The following is a 17078-nucleotide window of genomic DNA, read 5'->3' on the forward strand; positions in this document are numbered from 1 at the left end:
TTCGGAAACCACCTAGCAGCACCGTAGCAACTAACTTGCAAATCTTAGCAATCACCTAGCAGTACACAGACCACCCATTTTATTAGTAGCACAGGCTCTTCCACGGTCAGCGGAATAGGCCCATCTCAAAATTTCTTCAGGAATTTTCGTTTCTAGTTATGGGCCTATTCATGTAATGAAAGGCCCATATTGTTCTTCACCTAGTAAACTACATTTTGCCAATTTGCGCTGAGCCCGTGAAAGACACGGAGCTCACTTTGGTGCCAAATCGTAGGGCTTACTTAGCTGCACGGATTGACATATCGTTTGTCTCCGTACTGCTTACGGATTGCGTGCAATTGCCTCTCAAAGTCGAAAAAAAACTTTATTTATTATTATTATTATTATTCTTCCGTAGATTTTCGGCAATTAATGCGGGTCGTACCGTAACGTGCAGCCAGGCAATCTATATATCAAAAGTGAGTCCTTGGTTGTGTGAGGTGTGCTATTACTTTTCTGCGCAGAATATGTTACCATGGCGACGTTATTCACGTTAAAACACACTAAAAATCCCATAGGAATGCATTAAATGCTAACTTTTACCTAGCATTAGCCATGTGAATAGTAGTAAGGCGCATCTTTTTTCATGGGAGTGAATGGCCCATTGGCTTCAATGCATTTCAGTCAAAGTTGTCCCACTCGGCCAGCGTTCATACCACAGCAACAAGACTCGGTATTCAACCTTAGGCCTCATCACCCAACACCCCAAGTCCACCATCTTGACCCGCACTCGTCTTTCATCCCTCGTTCTCTCCCATTGACTTCAATACATTTTAGTCAAAGATTTCCTACTCGGCCAGTGTTCATACCACAGCAACAAGACTAGGAATTCAACCTTAGTCCTCATCACCAAACACCTTAAGACCACCATCTTCACCCGCACTCGTCTTTCATCCCTCGTTCTCTCCCATTGACTTCAATGCATTTCAGTCAAAGTTTTCCCACTGGGCCAGCGTACATACTACAGCAACAAGACTCGGTATTCAACCTCAGGCCTCATCACCCAACGCCCCAAGTCCACCATCTTGACCCGCACTCGTCTTTCATCCCTCGTTCTCTCCCATTGACTTCAATGCATTTCAGTCAAAGTTGTCCCACTCGGCCAGCGTTCATACCACAGCAACAAGACTCGGTATTCAACCTCAGGCCTCATCACCCAACACCCCAAGTCCAACATCTTGACCCGCACTCGTCTTTCATCCCTCGTTCTCTCCCATTGACTTCAATGCATTTCAGTCAAAGTTGTCCCACTCGGCCAGCGTTCATACCACAGCAACAAGACTCGGTATTCAACCTCAGGCCTCATCACCCAACACCCCAAGTCCAACATCTTGACCCGCACTCGTCTTTCATCCCTCCTTCTCTCCCATTGACTTCAATGCATTTCAGTCAAAGTTGTCCCACTCGGCCAGCGTTCATACCACAGCAACAAGACTTGGTATTCAACCTCAGGCCTCATCACCAAACACCTAGCAACTGCCTAGCAACCACCTAGCAACACCTTAGCAACTACCTATAATTGCATAGCAACACCATAGCAACCATCTAGCTATGCCTAGCAACCAGCTACTGAGACCATAGCAACGCCTTCTGACATCATAGCAACCCACTTGCAGCACCTAGCAACCACCTAGCAACTCCTTAGCAACCACCTAGAATTGCATAGCAACACCATAGCAACCATCTAGCTATGCCTAGCAACCAGCTACTGAGACCATAGCAACGCCTTCTGACATCATAGCAACCCACTTGCAGCACCTAGCAACCACCTAGCAACACCTTAGCAATCACCTAGAATTGCATAGCAACACCATAGCAACCATCTAGCTATGCCTAGCAACCAGCTACTGAGACCATAGCAACGCCTTCTGACATCATAGCAACCGACTTGCAGCACCTAGCAACCACCTAGCAACACCTTAGCAACCACCTAGAATTGCATAGCAACACCATAGCAACCATCTAGCTATGCCTAGCAACCAGCTACTGAGACCATAGCAACGCCTTCTGACATCATAGCAACCCACTTGCAGCACCTAGCAACCACCATGCAACACCATAGCAACCACCTATAATTAAATAGCAACACCATAGCAACCATCTAGCTATGCCTAGCAACCAGCTACTGAGACCATAGCAACGCCTTCTGACATCATAGCAACCCACTTGCAGCACCTAGCAACCACCTAGCAACACCTTTGCAACCACCTAGAATTGCATAGCAACACCATAGCAACCATCTAGCTATGCCTAGCAACCAGCTACTGAGACCATAGCAACGCCTTCTGACAACACAGCAACCACCTAGCAACACCTTAGCAACCACCTAGAATTGCATAGCAACACCATAGCAACCACCTAGCTATGCCTAGCAACCAGCTACTGAGACCTTAGCAACGCCTTCTGACATCTTAGCAACCCACTTGCAGCACCTAGCAACCACCTAGCAACACCATAGCAACCACCTATAATTGCATAGCAACACCATAGCAACCATCTAGCTATGCCTAGCAACCAGCTACTGAGACCATAGCAATGCCTTCAGACGCCATAGCAAACACCTTGCAGCACCTAGCAACCACCATACAACACCATAGCAACCACCTAGCAACACCATAACAACCATGTTGCACCACCTAGCAACCAGCTACCAACACCCTTGCAATGCCTAATAACAACATTGCAACCACCTAGCAATGCCTAGCGGCACTACAGCACCCGCCTAGCAGCACCATAGCACCAAACTAGCAACATCATACCAATCACCTAGCAGTGCACAGACCAGCCACTTTATTAGTAGCACAGGCTCTTCCTCGGTCAGCAGAATAGGCCCATCTCAAAATTTCTTCAGGAATTTTCGTTTCTAGTTATTATTATTATTCTTCCGTAGATTTTCGGCAATTAATGCGGGTCGTACCGTAGCGTGCAGCCAGGCAATCTATATATCAAAAGTGAGTCCTTGGTTGTGTGAGGTGTGCTATTACTTTTCTGCGCAGAATATGTTACCATGGCGACGTTATTCACGTTAAAACACACTAAAAATCCCATAGGAATGCATTAAATGCTAACTTTTACCTAGCATTAGCCATGTGAATAGTAGTAAGGCGCGTCTTTTTTCATGGGAGTGAATGGCCCATTGGCTTCAATGCATTTCAGTCAAAGTTGTCCCACTCGGCCAGCGTTCATACCAGAGGAACAAGACTTGGTATTCAACCTTAGTCCTCATCACCAAACACCTTAAGACCACCATCTTCACCCGCACTCGTCTTTCATCCCTCGTTCTCTCCCATTGACTTCAATGCATTTCAGTCAAAGTTTTCCCACTGGGCCAACGTTTATGCCACAGCAACAAGACTAGGTATTAAACCTTAGGCCTCATCATCCAACACCACAAGTTCAACATCTTGACCCGCACTCGTCTTTCATCCCTCGTTCTCTCCCATTGACTTCAATGCATTTCAATCAAAGTTTTGCCACTTGGCCAGTGTTAATGCCACAGCAACAAGACTTGGTATTACACCTCAGGCATCATCACCAAACACATAGCAACTGCCTAGCAACCACCTAGCAACACCTTAGCAACTACCTACAATTTCATAGCAACACCTTAGCAACCATCTAGCTATGCCTAGCAACCAGCTACTGAGACCATAGCAACACCTTCTGACATCATAGCAACCCACTTGCAGCACCTAGCAACCACCTAGCAACTCCTTAGCAACCACCTAGAATTGCATAGCAACACCATAGCAACCATCTAGCTATGCCTAGCAACCAGCTACTGAGACCATAGCAACGCCTTCTGACATCATAGCAACCCACTTGCAGCACCTAGCAACCACCTAGCAACACCATAGCAACCACCAAAAAATGCATAGCAACACCATAGCAACCATTTAGCTATGCCTAGCTACCAGCTACAGAGACCATAGCAACACCTTCTGAGGCTATAGCAACCACCTTTCAGCAGCTAGTAACCACCTAGCAACACCATAGCAACCACCAAAAAATGCATAGCAACACCATAGCAACCATTTAGCTATGCCTAGCAACCAGCTGCTGAGACCATAGCAAGGCCTTCTGATGCCATTGCAAACACCTTGCAGCACCTAGCAACCACCTAGCAACACCTTAGCAACCACCTAGAATAGCATAGCAACACCATAGCAACAATCTAGCTATGCCTAGCAACCAGCTACTGAGTCCATAGCAATGCCTTCTGACACCATAGTAACCACCTTGCAGCACCTAGCAACCACCTAGCAACACCATAGCAACCACCAAAAAATGCATAGCAACACCATAGCAACCATTTAGCTATGCCTAGCTACCAGCTACTGAGACCATAGCAAGACCTCCTGATGCCATAGCAAACACCTTGCAGCACCTAGCAACCACCATGCAACACCATAGCAACCACGTAGCAACACCTAGCAACCAGCTACCAACACCGTTGCAATGCCTAATAACAACATTGCAACCACCTAGCAATGCCTAGCGCCACTTCAGCAACCGCCTAGAAGCACCATAGCACCGAACTAGCAACATCATAGCAATCACCTAGCAGTGCACAGACCACCCATTTTATTAGTAGCACAGGCTCTTCCACGGTCAGCGGAATAGGCCCATCTCAAAATTTCTTCAGGAATTTTCGTTTCTAGTTTATTATGGGCCTATTCATGTAATGAAAGGCCCATATTGTTCTTCACCTAGTAAACTACATTTTGCCAATTTGCGCTGAGCCCGTGAAAGGCACGGAGCTCACTTTCGTGCCAAATCGTAGGGCTTACTTAGCTGCACGGATTGACATATCGATTGTCTCCGTACTTCTTACGGATTGCGTGCAATTGCCTCTCAAAGTCGAAAAATAAAAACTTTATTTATTATGGGCCTATTCATGTAATGAAAGGCCCATATTGTTCTTCACCTAGTAAACTACATTTTGCCAATTTGCGCTGAGCCCGTGAAAGGCACGGAGCTCACTTTGGTGCCAAATCGTAGGGCTTACTTAGCTGCACGGATTGACATATCGTTTGTCTCCGTACTGCTTACGGATTGCGTGCAATTGCCTCTCAAAGTCAAAAAAAAAACTTTATTATTATTTATTTATTATTATTATTATTCTTCCGTGATTTTCGGCAATTAATGCGGGTCGTACCGTAGCGTGCAGCCAGGCAATCTATATATCAAAAGTGAGTCCTTCATGGTGTGAGGTGTGCTATTACTTTTCTGCGCAGAATATATTACCATGGCGACGTTATTCACGTTAAAACACACTTAAAATCCCATAGGAATGCACTGAATGCTAACTTTTACCTAGCATTAGCCATGTGAATAGTAGTAAGGCGCATCTTTTTTAATGGGAGTGAATGGCCCATTGGCTTCAATGCATTTCAGTCAAAGTTGTCCCACTCGGCCAGCGTTCATACCAGAGCAACAAGACTCGGTATTCAACCTTAGGCCTCATCAACCAACACCGCAAGTCCAACATCTTGACCCGCACTCGTCTTTCATCCCTCGTTCCCTCCCATTGACTTCAATGCATTTCAGTCAAAGTTTTCCCATTCGTCCAGCGTTCATACCACTGCAACAAGACTTCATATTCACCCTTAGGCCTCATCACCCAACGCCCCAAGTCCACCATCTTGACCCGCACTCGTCTTTCATCCCTCGTTCTCTCCCATTGACTTCAATGCATTTCAGTCAAAGTTTTCCTATTCGGCCAGCGTTCATACCACTGCAACAAGACTAGGTATTCAACCTCAGGCCTCATCACCCAACACCGCAACACCACCATCTTGACCCGCACTCGTCTTTCATCCCTCGTTCTCTCCCATTGACTTCAATGCATTTCAGTCAAAGTTTTCCCACTGGGCCAACGTTTATGCCACAGCAACAAGACTCGGTATTAAACCTTAGGCCTCATCATCCAACACCACAAGTCCAACACCTTCACCCGCACTCGTCTTTCATCCCTCGTTCTTTCCCATTGACTTCAATGCATTTCAGTCAAAGTTTTCCCACTGGGCCAGCGTTCATACCACAGCAACAAGACTCGGTATTCAACCTTAGGCCTCATCACCCAACACCCCAAGTCCAACATCTTGACCCACACTCGTCTTTCATCCCTCGTTCTCTCCCATTGACTTTAATGCATTTCAGTCAAAGTTCTCCCACTCGGCCAGCGTTCATACCACAGCAACAAGACTCGTTATTCAACCTTAGGCCTCATCACGCAACACCTTAAGTCCACCATCTTGACCCGCACTGGTCTTTCATCCCTCGTTCTCTCCCATTGACTTCAATTCATTTCAGTCAAAGTTTTCCCACTGGGCCAACGTTTATGCCACAGCAACAAGATTCGGTATTCAACCTTAGGCCTCATCACCCAACACCACAAGTCCAACATCTTGACCCACACTCGTCTTTCATCCCTCGTTCTTTCCCATTGACTTCAATGCATTTCAGTCAAAGTTGTCCCTCTCGGCCAGCGTTCATACCACAGCAACAAGACTCGGTATTCAACCTTAGGCCTCATCACCCAACACCCCAAGTCCACCATCTTGACCCGCACTCGTCTTTCATCCCTCGTTCTCTCCCATTGACTTCAATGCATTTTGGTCAAAGTTTCATTATTTGGCCACTGCTCCTGCCACAGCTACAAGACTGAATTATTAAATCAATAAGTAAAAGCACCAGCTCTTCCCCGGTCAGCAGAATAGGCCCATCTCAAAATTTCTTCAGGAATTTTCGTTTCTAGTTATTATTATTCTTCCGTGATTTTCGGCAATTAATGCGGGTCGTACCGTAGCGTGCAGCCAGGCAATCTATATATCAAAAGTGAGTCCTTCATGGTGTGAGGTGTGCTATTACTTTTCTGCGCAGAATATGTTACCATGGCGACGTTATTCACGTTAAAACACACTTAAAATCCCATAGGAATGCACTGAATGCTAACTTTTACCTAGCATTAGCCATGTGAATAGTAGTAAGGCGCATCTTTTTTCATGGGAGTGAATGGCCCATTGACTTCAATGCATTTCAGTCAAAGTTGTCCCACTCGGCCAGCGTTCATACCAGAGCAACAAGACTCGGTATTCAACCTTAGGCCTCATCAACCAACACCGCAAGTCCAACATCTTGACCCGCACTCGTCTTTCATCCCTCGTTCCCTCCCATTGACTTCAATGCATTTCAGTCAAAGTTTTCCCATTCGTCCAGCGTTCATACCACTGCAACAAGACTTCATATTCACCCTTAGGCCTCATCACCCAACGCCCCAAGTCCACCATCTTGACCCGCACTCGTCTTTCATCCCTCGTTCTTTCCCATTGACTTCAATGCATTTCAGTCAAAGTTTTCCCACTGGGCCAGCGTTCATACCACAGCAACAAGACTCGGTATTCAACCTTAGGCCTCATCACCCAACACCCCAAGTCCAACATCTTGACCCACACTCGTCTTTCATCCCTCGTTCTCTCCCATTGACTTTAATGCATTTCAGTCAAAGTTCTCCCACTCGGCCAGCGTTCATACCACAGCAACAAGACTCGTTATTCAACCTTAGGCCTCATCACGCAACACCTTAAGTCCACCATCTTGACCCGCACTGGTCTTTCATCCCTCGTTCTCTCCCATTGACTTCAATTCATTTCAGTCAAAGTTTTCCCACTGGGCCAACGTTTATGCCACAGCAACAAGATTCGGTATTCAACCTTAGGCCTCATCACCCAACACCACAAGTCCAACATCTTGACCCACACTCGTCTTTCATCCCTCGTTCTTTCCCATTGACTTCAATGCATTTCAGTCAAAGTTGTCCCTCTCGGCCAGCGTTCATACCACAGCAACAAGACTCGGTATTCAACCTTAGGCCTCATCACCCAACACCCCAAGTCCACCATCTTGACCCGCACTCGTCTTTCATCCCTCGTTCTCTCCCATTGACTTCAATGCATTTTGGTCAAAGTTTCATTATTTGGCCACTGCTCCTGCCACAGCTACAAGACTGAATTATTAAATCAATAAGTAAAAGCACCAGCTCTTCCCCGGTCAGCAGAATAGGCCCATCTCAAAATTTCTTCAGGAATTTTCGTTTCTAGTTATTATTATTCTTCCGTGATTTTCGGCAATTAATGCGGGTCGTACCGTAGCGTGCAGCCAGGCAATCTATATATCAAAAGTGAGTCCTTCATGGTGTGAGGTGTGCTATTACTTTTCTGCGCAGAATATGTTACCATGGCGACGTTATTCACGTTAAAACACACTTAAAATCCCATAGGAATGCACTGAATGCTAACTTTTACCTAGCATTAGCCATGTGAATAGTAGTAAGGCGCATCTTTTTTCATGGGAGTGAATGGCCCATTGACTTCAATGCATTTCAGTCAAAGTTGTCCCACTCGGCCAGCGTTCATACCAGAGCAACAAGACTCGGTATTCAACCTTAGGCCTCATCAACCAACACCGCAAGTCCAACATCTTGACCCGCACTCGTCTTTCATCCCTCGTTCCCTCCCATTGACTTCAATGCATTTCAGTCAAAGTTTTCCCATTCGTCCAGCGTTCATACCACTGCAACAAGACTTCATATTCACCCTTAGGCCTCATCACCCAACGCCCCAAGTCCACCATCTTGACCCGCACTCGTCTTTCATCCCTCGTTCTCTCCCATTGACTTCAATGCATTTCAATCAAAGTTTTGCCACTTGGCCAGTGTTAATGCCACAGCAACAAGACTTGGTATTACACCTCAGGCCTCATCACCAAACACATAGCAACTGCCTAGCAACCACCTAGCAACACCTTAGCAACTACCTACAATTTCATAGCAACACCTTAGCAACCATCTAGCTATGCCTAGCAACCAGCTACTGAGACCATAGCAACACCTTCTGACATCATAGCAACCCACTTGCAGCACCTAGCAACCACCTAGCAACACCTTAGCAACCACCTATAATTGCATAGCAACGCCATAGCAACCATCTAGCTATGGCTAGCAACCAGCTACTGAGACCATAGCAACGCCTTCTGACATCATAGCAACCCACTTGCAGCACCTAGCAACCACCTAGCAACACCTTAGCAACCACCTATAATTGCATAGCAACACCATAGCAACCATCTAGCTATGCCTAGCAACCAGCTACTGAGACCATAGCAACGCCTTCTGACATCATAGCAACCAGCTTGCAGCACCTAGCAACCACCTAGCAACACCTTAGCAACCACCTATAATTGCATAGCAACACCATAGCAACCATCTAGCTATGCCTAGCAACCAGCTACTGAGACCATAGCAACGCCTTCTGACATCATAGCAACCAGCTTGCAGCACCTAGCAACCACCTAGCAACACCTTAGCAACCACCTAGAATTGCATAGCAACGCCATAGCAACCATCTAGCTATGCCTAGCAACCAGCAACTGAGACCATAGCAACGCCATCTGACATCATAGCAACCCACTTGCAGCACCTAGCAACCACCTAGCCACACCTTAGCAACCACCTATAATTGCATAGCAACGCCATAGCAACCATCTAGCTATGGCTAGCAACCAGCTACTGAGACCATAGCAACGCCTTCTGACATCATAGCAACCCACTTGCAGCACCTAGCAACCACCTAGCAACACCTTAGCAACCACCTAGAATTGCATAGCAACACCATAGCAACCATCTAGCTATGCCTAGCAACCAGCTACTGAGACCATAGCAACGCCTTCTGACATCATAGCAACCAGCTTGCAGCACCTAGCAACCACCTAGCAACACCTTAGCAACCACCTAGAATTGCATAGCAACGCCATAGCAACCATCTAGCTATGCCTAGCAACCAGCAACTGAGACCATAGCAACGCCATCTGACATCATAGCAACCCACTTGCAGCACCTAGCAACCACCTAGCCACACCTTAGCAACCACCTATAATTGCATAGCAACGCCATAGCAACCATCTAGCTATGGCTAGCAACCAGCTACTGAGACCATAGCAACGCCTTCTGACATCATAGCAACCCACTTGCAGCACCTAGCAACCACCTAGCAACACCTTAGCAACCACCTAGAATTGCATAGCAACACCATAGCAACCATCTAGCTATGCCTAGCAACCAGCTACTGAGACCATAGCAATGCCTTATGACACCATAGCAACCACCTTGCAACAGCTAGCAACCACCTAGGAACACCATAGCAACCACCAAAAAATGCATAGCAACACCATAGCAACCATTTAGTTATGCCTAGCGACCAGCTACTGAGACCTTAGCAACGCCTTCTGATGCCATAGCAAACACCTTGCAGCACCTAGCAACCACCATGCAACACCATAGCAACCACCTATAATTGCATAGCAACAACATAGCAACCACGTAGCAATGCCTAGCAAACAGCTACCAACACACTTGCAATGCCTAATAACAACATTGCAACCACCTAGCAATGTCTAGCGGCACTTCGGTAACCACCTAGCAGCACCGTAGCAACTAACTTGCAAATCTTAGCAATCACCTAGCAGTACACAGACCACCCATTTTATTAGTAGCACAGGCTCTTCCACGGTCAGCGGAATAGGCCCATCTCAAAATTTCTTCAGGAATTTTCGTTTCTAGTTATGGGCCTATTCATGTAATGAAAGGCCCATATTGTTCTTCACCTAGTAAACTACATTTTGCCAATTTGCGCTGAGCCCGTGAAAGGCACGGAGCTCACTTTGGTGCCAAATCGTAGGGCTTACTTAGCTGCACGGATTGACATATCGTTTGTCTCCGTACTGCTTACGGATTGCGTGCAATTGCCTCTCAAAGTCAAAAAAAAAACTTTATTATTATTTATTTATTATTATTATTATTCTTCCGTGATTTTCGGCAATTAATGCGGGTCGTACCGTAGCGTGCAGCCAGGCAATCTATATATCAAAAGTGAGTCCTTCATGGTGTGAGGTGTGCTATTACTTTTCTGCGCAGAATATGTTACCATGGCGACGTTATTCACGTTAAAACACAATAAAAATCCCATAGGAATGCATTAAATGCTAACTTTTACCTAGCATTAGCCATGTGAATAGTAGTAAGGCGCATCTTTTTTCATGGGAGTGTATGGCCCATTGGCTTCAATACATTTCAGTCAAAGTTGTCCCACTCGGCCAGCGTTCATACCAGAGCAACAAGACTTGGTATTCAACCTTAGGCCTCATCACCCAACACCCCAAGTCCAACATCTTGACCCGCACTCGTCTTTCATCCCTCGTTCTCTCCCATTGACTTCAATGCATTTCAGTCAAAGTTTTCACACTGGGCCAGCGTTCATACCACAGCAACAAGACTCGGTATTCAACCTTAGGCCTCATCACCCAAGACCCCAAGTCCACCATCTTGACCCGCACTCGTCTTTCATCCCTCGTTCTCTCCCATTGACTTCAATGCATTTCAGTCAAAGTTGTCCCACTGGGCCAGCGTTCATACCACAGCAACAAGACTCGGTATTCAACCTTAGGCCTCATCACACAACACCTTAAGACCACCATCCTGACCCGTACTCGTCTTTCATCCATCGTTCTCTCCTATTGACATCAATGCATTTCTGTCAAAGTTTCCCTATTTGTCCACTGCTCCTCTCACTGCTACAAGACTAAATAATTAAATCAATAAGTAAAGGCACCTGCTCTTCCTCGGTCAGCAGAATAGGCCCATCTCAAAATTTCTTCAGGAATTTTCGTTTCTAGTTATTATTATTATTCTTCCGTAGATTTTCGGCAATTAATGCGGGTCGTACCGTAACATGCAGCCAGGCAATCTATATATCAAAAGTGAGTCCTTGGTTGTGTGAGGTGTGCTATTACTTTTCTGCGCAGAATATGTTACCATGGCGACGTTATTCACGTTAAAACACACTAAAAATCCCATAGGAATGCATTAAATGCTAACTTTTACCTAGCATTAGCCATGTGAATAGTAGTAAGGCGCATCTTTTTTCATGGGAGTGAATGGCCCATTGGCTTCAATGCATTTCAGTCAAAGTTGTCCCACTCGGCCAGCGTTCATACCACAGCAACAAGACTCGGTATTCAACCTTAGGCCTCATCACCCAACACCCCAAGTCCACCATCTTGACCCGCACTCGTCTTTCATCCCTCGTTCTCTCCCATTGACTTCAATACATTTTAGTCAAAGATTTCCTACTCGGCCAGTGTTCATACCACAGCAACAAGACTAGGAATTCAACCTTAGTCCTCATCACCAAACACCTTAAGACCACCATCTTCACCCGCACTCGTCTTTCATCCCTCGTTCTCTCCCATTGACTTCAATGCATTTCAGTCAAAGTTTTCCCACTGGGCCAACGTTTATGCCACAGCAACAAGATTCGGTATTCAACCTTAGGCCTCATCACCCAACACCACAAGTCCAACATCTTGACCCACACTCGTCTTTCATCCCTCGTTCTTTCCCATTGACTTCAATGCATTTCAGTCAAAGTTGTCCCTCTCGGCCAGCGTTCATACCACAGCAACAAGACTCGGTATTCAACCTTAGGCCTCATCACCCAACACCCCAAGTCCATCATCTTGACCCGCACTCGTCTTTCATCCCTCGTTCTCTCCCATTGACTTCAATGCATTTCAATCAAACTTGTGCTATTCAGCCACTGTTCATGCCACATCATCAACACTTAATATTCAACCTTAGGCCTCATCACCAAACGCCTAGCAGCACTGTAGCAACCACCTAGCGATGCCTAGCAACACCATAGCAACCACCTATAATTACATAGCAACTGCATAGCAACCACATAGCAACGCCTAGCTACCAGCTACTGACACCATAGGAACGCCATCCCACAACCTAGCAACCACCTTGCAGCACCTAGCAACCACCTAGCAACACCATAGCAACCACCTAGAATTGCATAGCAACACCATAGCAACCATCTAGCTATGCCTAGCAACCAGCTACTGAGAACATAGCAACGCCTTCTGACATCATAGCAACCCACTTGCAGCACCTAGCAACCACCTAGCAACACCTTAGCAACCACCTAGAATTGCATAGCAACACCATAGCAACCATCTAGCTATGCCTAGCATCCAGCTACTGAGACCTTAGCAACGCCTTCTGACATCATAGCAACCCACTTGCAGCACCTAGCAACCACCTAGCAACACCTTAGTAACCACCTACAATTGCATAGCAACACCATAGCAACCATCTAGCTATGCCTAGCAACCAGCTACTGAGACCTTAGCAACGCCTTCTGACATCATAGCAACCACCTAGCAACACCTTAGCAACCACCTAGAATTGCATAGCAACACCATAGCAACCATCTAGCTATGCCTAGCAACCAGCTACTGAGACCATAGCAACGCCTTCTGACATCATAGCAACCCACTTGCAGCACCTAGCAACCACCTAGCAACACCTTAGCAACCACCTAGAATTGCATAGCAACACCATAGCAACCATCTAACTAAGCCTAGCAACCAGCTACTGAGACATTAGCAACGCCTTCTGACATCATAGCAACCCACTTGCAGCACCTAGCAACCACCTAGCAACACCTTAGCAACCACCTAGAATTGCATAGCAACACCATAGCAACCATCTAGCTATGCCTAGCAACCAGCTACTGAGACCTTAGCAACGCCTTCTGACATCTTAGCAACCCACTTGCAGCACCTAGCAACCACCTAGCAACACCATAGCAACCACCTAGAATTGCATAGCAACACCATAGCAACCATCTAGTTATTTATTATTCTTCCGTGATTTTCGGCAATTAATGCGGGTCGTACCGTAGCGTGCAGCCAGGCAGTCTATATATCAAAAGTGAGTCCTTGGTTGTGTGAGGTGTGCTATTACTTTTCTGCGCAGAATATGTTACCATGGCGATGTTATTCACGTTCAAACACACTTAAAATCCCATAGGAATGCATTGAATGCTAACTTTTACCTAGCATTAGCCTGACTAACCATGTGAATAGTAGTAAGGCGCATCTTTTTTCATGGGAGTGAATGGCCCATTGGTTTCAATGCATTCCAGTCAAAGTTGTCCCACTCGGCCAGTATTCATACCACAGCAACAAGACTCGGTATTCAACCTTAGGCCTCATCACCCAACACCCCAAGTCCAACATCTTGACCCGCACTCGTCTTTCATCCCTCGTTCTCTCCCATTGGCTTCAATGCATTCCAGTCAAAGTTGTCCCACTCGGCCAGTATTCATACCACAGCAACAAGACTCGGTATTCAACCTTAGGCCTCATCACCCAACACCACAAGTACAACATCTTGCCCCGCACTCGTCTTTCATCCCTCGTTCTCTCCTATTGACTTCAATGCATTTCTGTCAAAGTTTTCCTACTCGGCCAGCGTTCATACCACAGCAATAACACTCGGTATTCAACTTCAGGCCTCATCACTCAACTCCTTAAGACCACCATCTTCACCCGCACTCGTCTTTCATCCCTCGTTCTCTCCCATTGACTTCAATGCATTTCAGTCAAAGTTTTCCCACTGGGCCAACGTTTATGCCACAGCAACAAGACTCGGTATTAAACCTTAGGCCTCATCATCCAATACCACAAGTCCAACATCTTGACCCGCACTCGTCTTTCATCCCTCGTTCTTTCCCATTGACTTCAATGCATTTCAGTCAAAGTTTTCCCACTGGGCCAGCGTTCATGCCACAGCAACAAGACTCGGTATTCAACCTTAGGCCTCATCACCCAACGCCCCAAGTCCACCATCTTGACCCGCACTCGTCTTTCATCCCTCGTTCTCTCCCATTGACTTCAATGCATTTCAGTCAAAGTTTTCCCACTGGGCCAGTGTTCATACCACAGCAACAAGACTCGGTATTATACCGTAGGCCTCATCACTCAACACCGCAAGTCCAACATCTTGACCCGCACTCGTCTTTCATCCCTCGTTCTCTCCCATTGACTTCAATGCATTTCAGTCAAAGTTTTCCAACTAGGCCAGCATTCATACCACAGCAACAAGACTCGGTATTCAACCTTAGGCCTCATCACCCAACACCCCAAGTCCACCATCTTGACCCGCACTCGTCTTTCATCCCTCGTTCTCTCCCATTGACTTCAATGCATTTCAGTCAAAGTTGTCCCACTCGGCCAGCGTTCATACCACAGCAACAAGACTCGGTATTCAACCTTAGGCCTCATCACCCAACACCCCAAGTCCAACATCTTGACCCGCACTCGTCTTTCATCCCTCGTTCTCTCCCATTGACTTCAATGCATTTCAGTCAAAGTTTTCCAACTAGGCCAGCGTTCATACCACAGCAACAAGACTTGGTATTCAACCTCAGGCCTCATCACCCGACGCCCCAAGTCCCCCATCTTGACCCGCACTCGTCTTTCATCCCTCGTTCTCTCCCATTGACTTCAATGCATTTCAGTCAAAGTTGTCCCACTCGGCCAGCGTTCATACCACAGCAACAAGACTCGGTATTCAACCTCAGGCCTCATCACCCAACACCCCAAGTCCAACATCTTGACCCGCACTCGTCTTTCATCCCTCGTTCTCTCCCATTGACTTCAATGCATTTCAGTCAAAGTTTTCCAACTAGGCCAGCGTTCATACCACAGCAACAAGACTTGGTATTCAACCTCAGGCCTCATCACCCGACGCCCCAAGTCCCCCATCTTGACCCGCACTCGTCTTTCATCCCTCGTTCTCTCCCATTGACTTCAATGCATTTCAGTCAAAGTTGTCCCACTCGGCCAGCGTTCATACCACAGCAACAAGACTCGGTATTCAACCTCAGGCCTCATCACCCAACACCCCAAGTCCAACATCTTGACCCGCACTCGTCTTTCATCCCTCGTTCTCTCCCATTGACTTCAATGCATTTCAGTCAAAGTTGTCCCACTCGGCCAGCGTTCATACCACAGCAACAAGACTCGGTATTCAACCTCAGGCCTCATCACCCAACACCTCAAGTCCAACATCTTGACCCGCACTCGTCTTTCATCCCTCGTTCTCTCCCATTGACATCAATGCATTTCAGTCAAAGTTGTCCCACTCGGCCAGCGTTCATACCACAGCATCAAGACTTGGTATTCAACCTCAGGCCTCATCACCAAACACCTAGCAACTGCCTAGCAACCACCTAGCAACACCTTAGCAACTACCTAGAATTGCATTGCAACACCATAGCAACCATCTAGCTATGCCTAGCAACCAGCTACTAAGACCATAGCAACGCCTTCTGACATCATAGCAACCCACTTGCAGCACCTAGCAACCACCTAGCAACACCTTAGCAACCACCTAGAATTGCATAGCAACACCATTGCAACCATCTAGCTATGCCTAGCAACCAGCTACTGAGAACATAGCAACGCCTTCTGACATCATAGCAACCCGCTTGCAGCACCTAGCAACCACCTAGCAACACCTTAGCAACCACCTAGAATTGCATAGCAACACCATAGCAACCATCTAGTTATGGGCCTATTCATGTAATGAAAGGCCCATATTGTTCTTCACCTAGTAAACTACATTTTGCCAATTTGCGCTGAGCCCGTGAAAGGCACGGAGCTCACTTTGGTGCCAAATCGTAGGGCTTACTTAGCTGCACGGATTGACATATCGATTGTCTCCGTACTTCTTACGGATTGCGTGCAATTGCCTCTCAAAGTCGAAAAAAAAACTTTATTATTATTATTATTATTTATTATTCTTCCGTGATTTTCGGCAATTAATGCGGGTCGTACCGTAGCGTGCAGCCAGGCAAGCTATATGTCAAAAGTGAGTCCTTCATAGTGTGAGGTGTGCTATTACTTTTCTGCGCAGAATATGTTACCATGGCGACGTTATTCACGTTAAAACACACTTAAAATCCCATTGGAATGCATTGAATGCTAACTTTTACCTAGCATTAGCCATGTGAATAGTAGTAAGGCGCATCTTTTTTAATGGGAGTGAATGGCCCATTGGCTTCAATGCATTTTAGTCAAAGTTGTCCCACTCGGCCAGCGTTCATACCAGAGCAACAAGACTTGGTATT

This window comes from Paramormyrops kingsleyae, chromosome 1, assembly GCF_048594095.1.
Source record: "Paramormyrops kingsleyae isolate MSU_618 chromosome 1, PKINGS_0.4, whole genome shotgun sequence".
Classification (NCBI taxonomy): Eukaryota; Metazoa; Chordata; class Actinopteri; order Osteoglossiformes; family Mormyridae; genus Paramormyrops; species Paramormyrops kingsleyae.